The sequence below is a fragment of the Protopterus annectens genome, chromosome 12.part0 (assembly GCF_019279795.1).
Source record: "Protopterus annectens isolate FY-2018-M chromosome 12.part0, PAN1.0, whole genome shotgun sequence".
Taxonomy (NCBI): Eukaryota; Metazoa; Chordata; order Ceratodontiformes; family Protopteridae; genus Protopterus; species Protopterus annectens.
This window is the reverse complement of record NC_056746.1, coordinates 553,342,768-553,355,348: the sequence shown is the minus strand read 5'-3', so window position 1 is coordinate 553,355,348 and position 12,581 is coordinate 553,342,768.

Genomic DNA, 12,581 nt, shown 5'->3' with positions numbered 1-12,581 from the left:
AGGACTGATAAGCAACTATTACACAGTCCATCAATAACCAGAAAGGCAAACCAAGTGAACCAATAGACCGCACTGTATTGTTTAAATTGACTCCAGTGGCAGCACCAGTCACTAAATATCAGTTAAGCAGCCTTAATTGCAATCATTCATTTTCTTAATTTGTATGTATGTATTTTCTACTGCCAGCTACAAATATCCTTTCAAACATCTAACCATATCTAGTAAATGTAACACAAGCACCAAAGTCCCAGCACAAGTGCCAAAATTAGGGCTAGAATAACTGTGAATAGTAGAAGGAAGTAATCCAGCAGCAGCAAAAACTTCATCAGAATGACAACACACAGCAAAATAACATTTAAATACCCTAATTAAATTCATACTAACCAGTAAATGTCCATATATCATGAATATTAATTAATTTTAAACACATTAAATCTCAGAGTTTAAAACCATTAAAACCTATAAATACAGAACTTTGTTTGTGTAATAACATAAAATATATATATATACACAAAATTTAAATAATTTACATAAAAATAATAAATAAGGGTATGTAAATGAATAAAAATGTTATTTATATAATACAAGTGGTACCACCAGATCCTAGGGGAGGCTGTTGGGAAACCTTAGTTGCATACAGGGAATTATATTGGCAGATTGTTCTAGAATCTAATAAATTCCCAGGTATTAATGACATGATTACTTTAGCACCTGTATTGAAAATGAGATCAGCTAAACTTTAACTCCAACAAGTGCAATTTGCAGTTAAAAGTTATTTATTTATTTATTACATTTTATAAAAAAGTTTTTAAACAATAAATAGCTATTTAAACCAATTTTATTTTTTCCACTAGAGGGCATTATAGGATCATTCAGTATTACTATACATACTTGTATTATATAAATAACAAGGTGGTCATCTTGAATGAAGGGACACCGGGAGAACAAGGTTGCTAACACGGCGCGTACTGGAACTGGATATTATGGATATTTTAAAGAATTACCTATTTTTCTTCAAGCACATTTTTGTGAAGGCACTGGTATTACACCACACACAAATATTACACTGACACAATGATTTATTTCATGCATCAAGAGTATCATGAACAGTTGTTTAAAGACATAAAGAACACTAAGTTACTAAGTTTGACTTTATTAATGGAAAAATCTAAAAATGGTTGGTAAAACAAAACAAACTCTGGATACATTTTATTTTATCTTAATAAGTACAAATGTTTGGATGGGATGGACAACGCTTAAACAAAACATTGTATTGGTTTAATAAGAGGTTAAAGGTTAAGAGAGTTTAAAAGTCCCTAACAAATGTTTTTTTGAGGGTATTGATTTAAAAAATGATTCAAATATTTGATGACTGACTTTTTCTATCTTGCGTTTGTATTATTTAACAAACAAACATGAAATGGAGAATTATAACATTATATTGATGAACAAACAAAGCTATAGTTAAATGATGTTCTCCATTTCATTTCTGAACAAAAGCCATTACAGGAATTTATTAAAAGATGTAAAATTGACTTAACAATTCTGATAGTCAATGATGGTCTACCCTGCATGAATTAGATGTAAATAATGAAAATGAAGTTGACAATACAAATAAATTGTGAACCATAACCATATTACAAGTGAAAACAAATTAATATAATATAAATACTTTTTAATATTTAACATAATACATATTACAAGTTTCAATTTTTTTTTTTTTTAAGGTTTAGGTTTTTTTTTTATTCCCAAACAAAAACAAACATTTTTGGTTGCTTGTTTGATATAAATTGTTTATTAGGAAGAAAAATTTGGAATTATTCTTCAAGGAAAGCAAATTGACAACAGGTACTAATGAACTAGTCCATAAAACATACACCCTCAATTAAAGAGAACTTTGAATCATTAGAAAAAGGGTGAGAAGCGGTCTGAGAAAGATTATACATGTTCTAACCTTACTAATTGTGAAGAGGACATTCTACTGAGAAACCTGACAAGGGTGGAGGGTAGTTTTATGGACCGTAACATGTATGAGAGATGTTAAACTTATTAAGCGATGTCGAAAAGTATAATGTCACCTCTATTAATGAGATTAATGTTCATTGAATGACTTATTTTCCAACTATTTTCTCTTGCCAAGTATATGATTTTAAAAATTAAGCACATAGTTGATGAGAATGAAAATATTTTAAAGGACTCTTGGCATTTCCTTAGTAAAATAAAACCCCATTTGTATGGTGAGACTACTGGTTTTGGTACACTAGATGTTGTTGATTTATTCATGATATTGGTTTTTTCCCATAATGAATTTAGAATTCTAATTTTAATGGAAATAGTATGAAAAAATAATTTCCTATTGTTTGAGAATGATTGATCAGACATTGCATAGGGTTTTTTGAGAAAAGAAGGTAGATTTGTACCTATTATTAGGTAAAGATTTTTCAAATTAAATTAATACGACCATTAAAAAAATAACTCTCCTAATGATGGACATTCCTCGGCCTTATTTTAACGGTTAGAAATTGTAGACAGGAGGGGGAACAATTTTGCAAAAGGTATCGATTTGGGATACATCTTTGACAAAAATACAATATATTTACAAAAGTAATATTAAAGGAATCTTAGAAAAGGAGCGCCACAACAGCCAAGCAAATGAGAACAAAAAAAAAAACATGGTGTCTTTAAATGTGTAGCTTGGACACTTACTTTAGGTTTTTGCAAACTGTAATATGACACAAACTCTGTTTGTAAGCACACCTTGGTCTGGTGGTACCACCAGATCCTAGGGGAGGCTGTTGGGAAACCTTAGAATTATATTGCAGATTGTGTTCTAAATTAATAAATTTCCAGGTATTAATAAACATGATTACTTTAGCACCTGTATGAAAATGAGATCAGCTAAACTTTAAACTCCAACAAGTGTAATAAAAGTTTAAAGTTATTTATTTATTTATTACATTTTAAAAAGTTTTTAAACAATAAATAGCTATTTAAACCAATTTTATTTTTTTCCTTAGAGGGCATTAGGAGGATCATTCAGTTATACATACTTGTATTATATAAATAACATTTTTATTCATTTACATACCCTTATTTATTATTTTTATGTAATCATTACATTTTAAATGTATTTATATGGATTTTATGTTATTACACAAACAAAGTTGCACTGTATTTATAGGTTTTAATGGTTTTAACGTGAAAATTTAGGACTCTGAGATTTAATGTGTTTAAAATTAATTAATATTCATGATATATGGACATTTACTGGTTAGTTTGAATTTAATTAGGGTATTTAAATGTTATTTTGCTGTGTGTTGTCATTCTGATGAAGTTTTGGACGAAACGTGAAGTGTATTTGTTTCTACGTATCATTAAACTGCTGCTGCTGCTTTTGGATTACTTCCTCGTGTGGTGGTCTACTATTCACAGTTATTCTAGCCCTAATTTTGGCACTTGTGCTGGGACTTTGGTGCTTGTGTTACATTTACTAGTTTTACTTCTGCACCGTCCATTTTTTGTTTACTACATCTAACCATATCTCTCAACTGTCCAGATTTCTGCAGAATGTCCAAATTTGTGCTTTATATTTTTTCATAAAATATGTGGTTTTCTGGCAAATCAGTGAGGATTGAAGTCACTAAATAATGACATATATTTGATTTTCAGACTTCCTATCCTTCAGAAAATGAAAGTTAACACAAATCCTGTTATTCAAGCAACTTTCTAAGTTTATAAGAACAATATTTAAAACATGTCCCTCCTTTTGGGTCTTTGTCCCACCATTATTTTAGACTTTGTCCAGATTACTTTCACAAAGAGTTTGAGAGGTGTGGTCTAAATGTTCAGAAACTCAGCAAGTAGCTAAATCTAAAAAAGTACTGCCTCTGAAATGTATAAAAATAATTAGGGCTGTGCATGCTTTCTTATGTGAGAAATATTTAACAAATGAAAATAACCAGGAAATATTCAGTCTTGAAACATGTTGCATAAGCAGTTTGAAATAGTTTCTGGTTACATATGAGCAGAGGAAAAATGCTAGGCGAGTGATCATGAAGACTATAATATGCCTAGCCATATGTACCTTTAATCATACACACTTAAAAGTTCTTGCCAAACGTTTCAAGCACTTATTAGTGATAACCTACCAAATCAAGCAGGGCCGTACATGATAACCTTGGAGTAAATGTATGCTTACCCATTCAATCATCAAGACTAGCTTTAAATGTAGTCAAAGCAATACTTTGACCTGTAGTTGTAACTTGTTCATAATTTGGGAATATGTTTAGTTAGGAACTCATCCCTCCCATGAGTATAGCTTATTTTGTTATTGTAGATTCGAGTTCCTAGTGTATGTGTCTATAGAGCCACTATTTTTTTTCTGAAGTAGTAGGAGTTGTTCCTTAATGGGTTGAACAAAAGACAGAGGGCCACATTCAATAACACCTACACTAAGTGTACACTAAGTGTACACAATCTGTATTTGAGAACATCCCTACCACATTTTTTGTGCTTTCTAGTCACTCATAAAGATTACACTAAGGGTAAATGTATTTTACACTTCGTGGTAACCTTTATGAATCCTGCTCAGTATTTAAAGTTGAAAGAAAATTAGGAAGAAAACTAAAATTAGGAGGAAGAAGATGTGAGTTATGATTGCACTGCCTGTTTACACAGAACAGTGCACACTTAGTAAAGGCATTAACAAATCCCAGGGATAGTTCATGTTGAAGCAGATAATAGGTTGCTAAGTATAAGGACACTCATTCAAGTTTATTGAGATGGCAGGATTTAAAGCCTTTGATATTCCTTGGTTAAAAATCTTTGGGGCCATTCCAGTTGAGTGACATGCTTGGATTTGTACATACCAAAGGAGACGTTATATTCAGTGATACGTCCATTAAGAGAAGAGTGCAGTAGTAGTAGTGTGACTTCTATAGAGCCTGAAGATTGGATTTCCTAATTATGACAGAAACATGATGATCAAATGAGAGAGAGAGAGACAGAGAGAGAGAGAGAGAGAGAGAGTTGTACGCATATGTATCTAGTTGGTTATGACTGCATCTGTCTGAAGAGGGGTATCATTTATAACATATGAGGTGGGAGTAGCTTTTTTGCTAAAGGATACTATATTATCTTTTTTTAATTTAGCTTGAGACTGTTTAGAGTACACCATATATATGTATATTCCAGGAAATGCTTAGCATCAGTGAATGAGTGGATGACAGTGCCCAGTTTGCAGTCATCTGGAAACTTGGTCAACCACACTTCTGAGATATTGCCTTTGATGACTGCAAACTAAATGACAAACTGATCCCTGTAGTACTCTGCTAGTTGAAATTGTATGATTGGAGAGGGTAACAGTAACTTTCACAGCATGGGTTTGTCGGATAGCCAATGTGCAATCCAGCAGACCGTGTAGGGGTTTACATTAAGCCTGTCAAATTTTTAAATAATACCAGAGTGAGGAATAGTGTCAAATGCCTTGGCAAAATTGTACATGGAGTTGCAAACGTCCAGTGTCTTTAAAAAATAAACTTATTAGGTGCAGAAAAAAGAACCTGTCTCACAAAACCAAACTGATTTGGATCTAATTCAGTTAATTTTCTCGTTAGGTTGTCTATGTCCGGATATGTGATTTCTGCTATAATACTTTCCAAGGCTGAATATATACAATTAGGTTTCAACAGTGTTTTATGGCAACTAAGGTGAGACAGACAAGCAATGGGATATTGATATAGTCGCAGGGGGGTGCAGTTCTTTACCCTGCCTAGAGCCACAGCTGACTACGATGTGAAGAAAATAAGTTACTGTAGGTGTCTAGCTATGTTTCCCTCTTAGCCTGCTACTATAGAAAGTACCTGGTCTAAAGCAGAAATAACTGGCTCTACCCATGGCTAGGGACAGCAGCTGCTCCCCACCTCCATCAGCTGTAAATACATTCCCCAGTTAAACTTTTTCATTTTAGTTATCAGTAAACCAAGATAAAGCGATTGAGGCGAAATAAGGTAACCCAGTAGATACACTGGAATTGCCCACTTGTAAAATAGAGGCAAAAAGGTACTTAAACTACCACTTTTTGTCTGCTTCAAATTAGGTATCTACCCAGAAAGGACACAGCTGAAATCAGTTCTATAGATTGTTTTTCCCTACTAGATTCTAATAACTCCTCACAATTTGGCTATTTAGACATTTACTGCTATTTAGACACTTACCCTGCAATCTTTAGCCTGGAGGGTTCACTTGCCCTGCAATCTTTAGCCTGGGGGGGTTCTAGCCCACCCCATTCACTATGCTCACTTCACTCCCCTCCCTGCCCCCTATTCCCACCCCCCAGTACCTCTACATTTATTCTTAGCCTTAACTCTACCCCTAATTACCACCAATTAGGCTACACCACTAGTCACCCCCCCCCTACATCCAACACAATCATGCTACTACCTTATATAATAACAATCCTAACCTGTGTAGTTCTAGCTCACATTATATCCTACCAAGGCTCCACAGTCACATGCCCCAACTTCCACTGTACTCTCTCAACACCCTCCCTCAAACATTTACACTCTAACTACACAACCCCTGCCACCAAAAACATTCTCCCAATACACACACTCCATTACCAAACACCTAACACATTCAAAAATAAAATAGCTCTAAGATATCATAAGCAATTTACTATGTATATAAAACATATTTTAAACACCCTTTATAAACTAGCCTTCACTGGAGACATCCATCCAAACCCTGGTCCTCCCAAATCCAACCCAACCACAAACCCTAGTCCAAGGAACTCCCCCACAACTCAACTCCTAGCCAACAAAAAAACAACAGACCTACTTATAATGTCCCTAAACATCAGAAGCATATGCAATAAAATCCAAGAACTACATGCCAGCATAAGCATATATTCCCCAGATATTCTCTTGTTAACTGACACCTGGCTCAAACCACACATCAAAAGTGAGGAAATACTTCCACCTGAATACAACATCCTTCGCATAGACAGATTGTCCAAAAAAGGAGGTGGTGTAGCATTGATATTTAAACACCACCTCAATATTCAACTCCTGAACACATTTGCCCCTCACCACAACAATGAAGAAATCCTTTATGCCAATCTCAAACTAAACCCAAACAAAACAATCAATATCAAAAGATGCTATTTCACACCAGGGCAAAATATTACACCCCTAGAAAATCTCTTGAGCTGGGCTACTCTATCTCTACCCCAGGAAACCGTCATTCTCGGCGACTTTAACATCAACTGGCTATCCTGTAATAACAATCTCCCAACCATTCACCTTAATCTCCATGGGTTCACTCAACTCATCCAATCCCATACCTGTATCAACAAAAACCCTAACAATCATACCTTACTTGACTGGATCCTAGTCAACAAAGCCCCTCACTCTTACCTAGCAGGTTACTTACCTGACAGTCTTAGTGACCACTGCCCCACTTTCCTAATTCGGTACCAAACAAACAGTCTTAAGCCCATTATCCATAGGCAAATACAGAACAAGTCCAACTTCAACCCCAACTCCTTCATCTCCTCCCTGCAAAAAATTAACTGGTCACCACTAAAATACCTCAACCTAGATGAGGCTGTCCACTTCTTCAACAGCACCTTCCTCTCCATCCTCAACACCCATGCTCCTGTAAGAAATGCCAAAGTCAGATCCAGGCATGCCCCATGGTTACAAAAAACCACCAGAACCCTAATGAAATCCAGAGATAAGGCCTGGGATCACTGGCAACTAACAAAAAATAATGCGGATAGGTAATCATTCCTTGAACTGCTCAAGAAATCCAAAAAGCAAATAAAATTAGACAAATCCCGCTACTATAAATCCACCCTAAACTCTACCAACCACAACCCTAAGCAATTCTGGTCCACTATTAACACTATCCTCCACCCAGGGAAGGTTGATACCCCTCCAGCTGTCCATTTCCCCCTCCTCCAGCAGTATTGCTGAATCCTGCAACAAACGCTTCACTGAAACTATAACATCTCTAAACAAACAGCACTTCCCTACAACAGCCCCCCTAACCCTAAATCTCCCACTCCTCTTTTCTTCTTCACTTCAGTACCTACCTCCGACATAAAAAGACAATTGTCAAAACTTAAACCCACCAAACAAGTAGCTGACAACCTCCCCTCTGAATACTTGAAAATTGCAGCTGATACACTAGCCCACCCAATTTCAATTCTAGTCAACCATTGCATAACAGAAGGCTATGTTCCCTCGACATGGAAAATATCCCACATCATTCCCCTCCACAAAGGCACCCCCTCCACTGACCTCTCCAATTACTGCCCCATTGCTATCCTCTCCCCTATCTCCAAGATACTGGAAAAATGTATCAACACCCAGGTCTCCAACTAGCTCCTAACTAATAATCTCATCTCCAAAACCCAACATGGTTTCAGGCCATATCACAGCACTACCTCCACTCTGCTCTCATTCACCAACACTATATTTCATCACAAAAACAATGGCCTCTTCTCTACTGCCATATTTCTAGATCTCTCAAAGGCCTTTGACATGGTATCTCATGAGCTACTACTCTCTACTCTCCCCAACCTCTCCTTCCCACAATCAGCCTGCAACTGGTTCCACAACTATCTATACAGACACCAACAATCAGTAATCTGGGATGATACCCTATCACCTCTACTCCCAGATACTCTTGGAGCTCCCCAAGGGTCTATCTTTGGCCCTTTGCTATTCTCACTTTTCACTAACAACCTACATACTGCCACCGCACAAGCATCTCTTATACAGTATGCAGATGACTCTACTCTCATCTGCTCTGCCCCCACTCTACCAGAACTACAACAAATCATACAGGAATCATTCTCTTCTGTAGAAAGCTGGCTATCCAATGCTCAGCTCCTTCTTAACCAAAGTAAGACAAAACTTCTCCTGTTCCAACATTCCAAAGCCACCCAAAACACCCCCACTTCAACATTCTCGCTGAAGACAATGCCATCATCTCTCCATGAGAACACACAAAATTACTTGGTGTGGAAATAGACAGCAAACTTAGATTTGACACCCACATATCTCTCACAATAAAAAAAGTTCACAAAAAACTTGGTGCATTATCTCAAAGCTGCCAATTCCTAACCAAGATGGCTAGAATCTCCATAGCCAATTCCCAGCTAATCTCCACCCTACTCTATGCATCCCCCATACTTACCAGCCTTAGACAGACAGACCTTCACAAGCTGGATGCTTGTTACAACAAAATTGCTAAATTTGCCATTGGAACCTCCAACCGCAGCCATCATTGTATCTCCCTTAAATAACTAAACTGGCTAGAACTCCCACAACTCCTTCACTTTAATCAACTCACCCTCGCTCATAAACTTATCAACACCCTCATAACATCCCTTCCCTTCAATCCCTTATCCAACCCAATCACTCCACTAGGTCCCTAAGATCAAGCAACAAAAATCAACTCACTGTTATCAAAATCAAAAACTCAGCAGGAGAAGCCATATTTTCATGTACCATATCTAAACTTTGGAACAATTTTCCACCCTCTATAACTACTCTACCTTCCATCAGCCTTTTCAAGTCTGCACTCAAATTCCACTTAAATTTGCACTGGCTTTGTCCTTGTTCTAATCCAGACTAACACCCCCACCCTTACCCCCCACCTAGACTCTTAACCCACCTATACTACCACCACTACTAACCACAGTCAGAATTAGCTAGTTGTCTTTACATACTTGAAAATCTTGTCTGACAACTTTGTTACTAATATTATAAATGACAAGAAGCTATCTTAATGTGCAACATTTACTGCATATACTGTTGATAATCAATATCTTGTTATTGTATTAAAGCCAACAACCTGTAATGTTGTTTACTATTGCTGCAACTTTGTATCTCTAATTATCATGTACACGGTGTGGAGCTTTTTTGCCTGGACATCTGCTGAAAAAGGACCTGCATCCAGTTGGAATTTCCCGATAAACAAATGTAAATAAATAAATAATAAAATAAATAAAGTGGTACTGTATCTGACAGGTTCAAAATGAATATAATTATAAAAAGTAATTGTGAAATAGTCAGCCTCAGACAGTATGAAAACAAACACTTATGAATACAAATAAAAAATGAAGTGATAATGTGATGTGAGATAACGTCTAATGACCAAGACTTACGACAGAATGTTATCAGTGCAACTCGGCTAAAAAAACATTTGCTGCAGTTACAGATAGGAGCAAAATAATGCAAGAAAAATGAAACACAAGATGTGTATGTTTTGTGGAGGGAGGCAGAGGTGGACATAAAAAAAATATTCCACTTGGCAAAAACAGGAGAACAGTAACAAGCAAAAGTTTGACTCATAAAGGTACTGCAAAGATATTATAGTTTCATATTCACATATAAAATGGGGGGGGGGCAGACAAGCAGATAGTTATAGCTAGAAAATTGTTGGGCTGGATTGGGGAGGAGTTTTTTGGGTGGCAATTGTGCTGCAGAAAGATCAACAAATTGTGCAAGTTTTGTGTTTTCTATCTAGATTTCCCACATACCAAAACATGATGCTTAGTTGCTACCATAAAGCTCCTAATGTTGCCATTGTGGCCTGAGCTATGGCTAGAAATGGCCAGTAAACATTAGTGGTTTTTCAGGTGATTAAGCATAATTAAGTAAACAAAAATAAACTTTCAGAAACAGTCATGTGTGTGTTTATAAGTGTGTGATCAATGGTGTTTCTAAGGAAAGACCTAAGATGATGATGATGATGATGATGATTATCATTATTACCATTGTCATTGTTATTATTATTATTATTATTATTATTATTAGTAGTAGTAGTAGTATTAATCATTCTGTGGAAGTTCAGTGTTTTATATATACAAGACTTAGTTCAGGACAGTTGCATGAGGTGACTGGAAACCTATGAAGGAAGAAAGGGATACTGTGATATCTGAATGTATAACTGAGTTCAAAAATTTTCCATGTTCTTTTTGGCCCCCACCTCCCCACATCTATCAATTCCATTCCCACACACTCGATTGCCTGGATGTCCTGGCATCCCAGAATATTGGGATGGTAAGTTCTGCTCTGCTGTAGATGCTTATGTGATCAAATTAAATAACACTCAATGGCTGTGAGCTTGGCCAGTTGCATTATTCACTGATCAGAGATGGAATTCTTTGTGGAATTAAACTGTAAGACTTAGATTGTTGACAGGATGAGAAATGATTTTAGATCAAGCACTAGATCTCTGCTGAATGAGTGAAATGAGCACCTAGCTGAAAGTGTTTCCAGAGGAAATGGACATGTATAAAATAAATACTGTGTCAAAAAAAAGATCTGTGTGATTCATAAACAATTGTGTAGGCTTCCTGCTAAGACTGCACAATGTTTACATGTTGACAAGATGAGCATACAAAATACAAATGAGTTTTCATAGCCAGCAATAGTGCTGGTGGCCAGGAAAACATGTTACGCAGCACATGCGTACAATAAGCAAGCAGGTTCGCCTGTGGGCAAACCTGTTAAGCATGCTCGCATGGACAGCACAAAGAGCTACAGCACGTAAGGCAAATAATGCATGCTGTACACAGGCAGGGAATGTATACTGAGTGTACTGCGCATATAAATTAATCATATGAGTACAGTAATAAGTAACAAGGGATGAAAAATGGCAATGCCAACTACAATACATCTGTTACCAAAGTATACTCAGGACAATGTCCACAGAAATATAAGAGATGTGTACAGAAATATGTAAGAGAGGCAAGTAAATGTTCAAATTCTAGTAAGATAATTGATGTGAACGTGCTTACGTCACAAAGACAATGTTTGTAATAATAAACTTTTGCAATATGTATATCATAATAATTAATGGTGGTCACACTTCTTGAACAAATATAGGTAAATAAAAGCAGACACATTATACGATGTGACAGTTATACAAATTCACATTGTAAAAGAGGGGGATTACATGACATATGAATGTCATTGACATGATGAGTTGAGATGACAGTTTGCAAGGATAATACATACATTATTTGGTATTTGCACAGTGTGCATTTCATCACTATAACATGTTAGAAAAGGTTGTATGTGGTTCTGTATCATTTGTAACTATCAGTGCTGCAGTGCAGACCCAGCTGTCCAAAATGGAGTGGTCAGTTAAGCACTGCAATTTCTATGTAATGAAGTAATATAATCCATTAGCACTACTTATTTATGTTCCAAATGTCTTCCTAAAGGGCAATGCAGAAAAACATATTTGTATGGATGTTGGCAAAGTGTTAGCACATGTATGATTAAACACTGATATGTTGAACTTGGACTGTGAAGTAACAGTGTTTAGTGGTGTTCACTGGTACTTCCTGCTAAATTTTGCACAAACAAGAATCTTAGAGGAATTATTGTGATTCTTATTACTTGTGCAACATATCGCTTTTATTGTAGCATGTTGCATACTTATTCTCCACATGTTGTATTATATACCTTTCCATGTTAGCTTAAAAGCTCAGTTCAAAACTAAAATGTACTTGTCTTCCCAATTTGCATGATGGTACACTACAAGCAAGCAGGCTTACT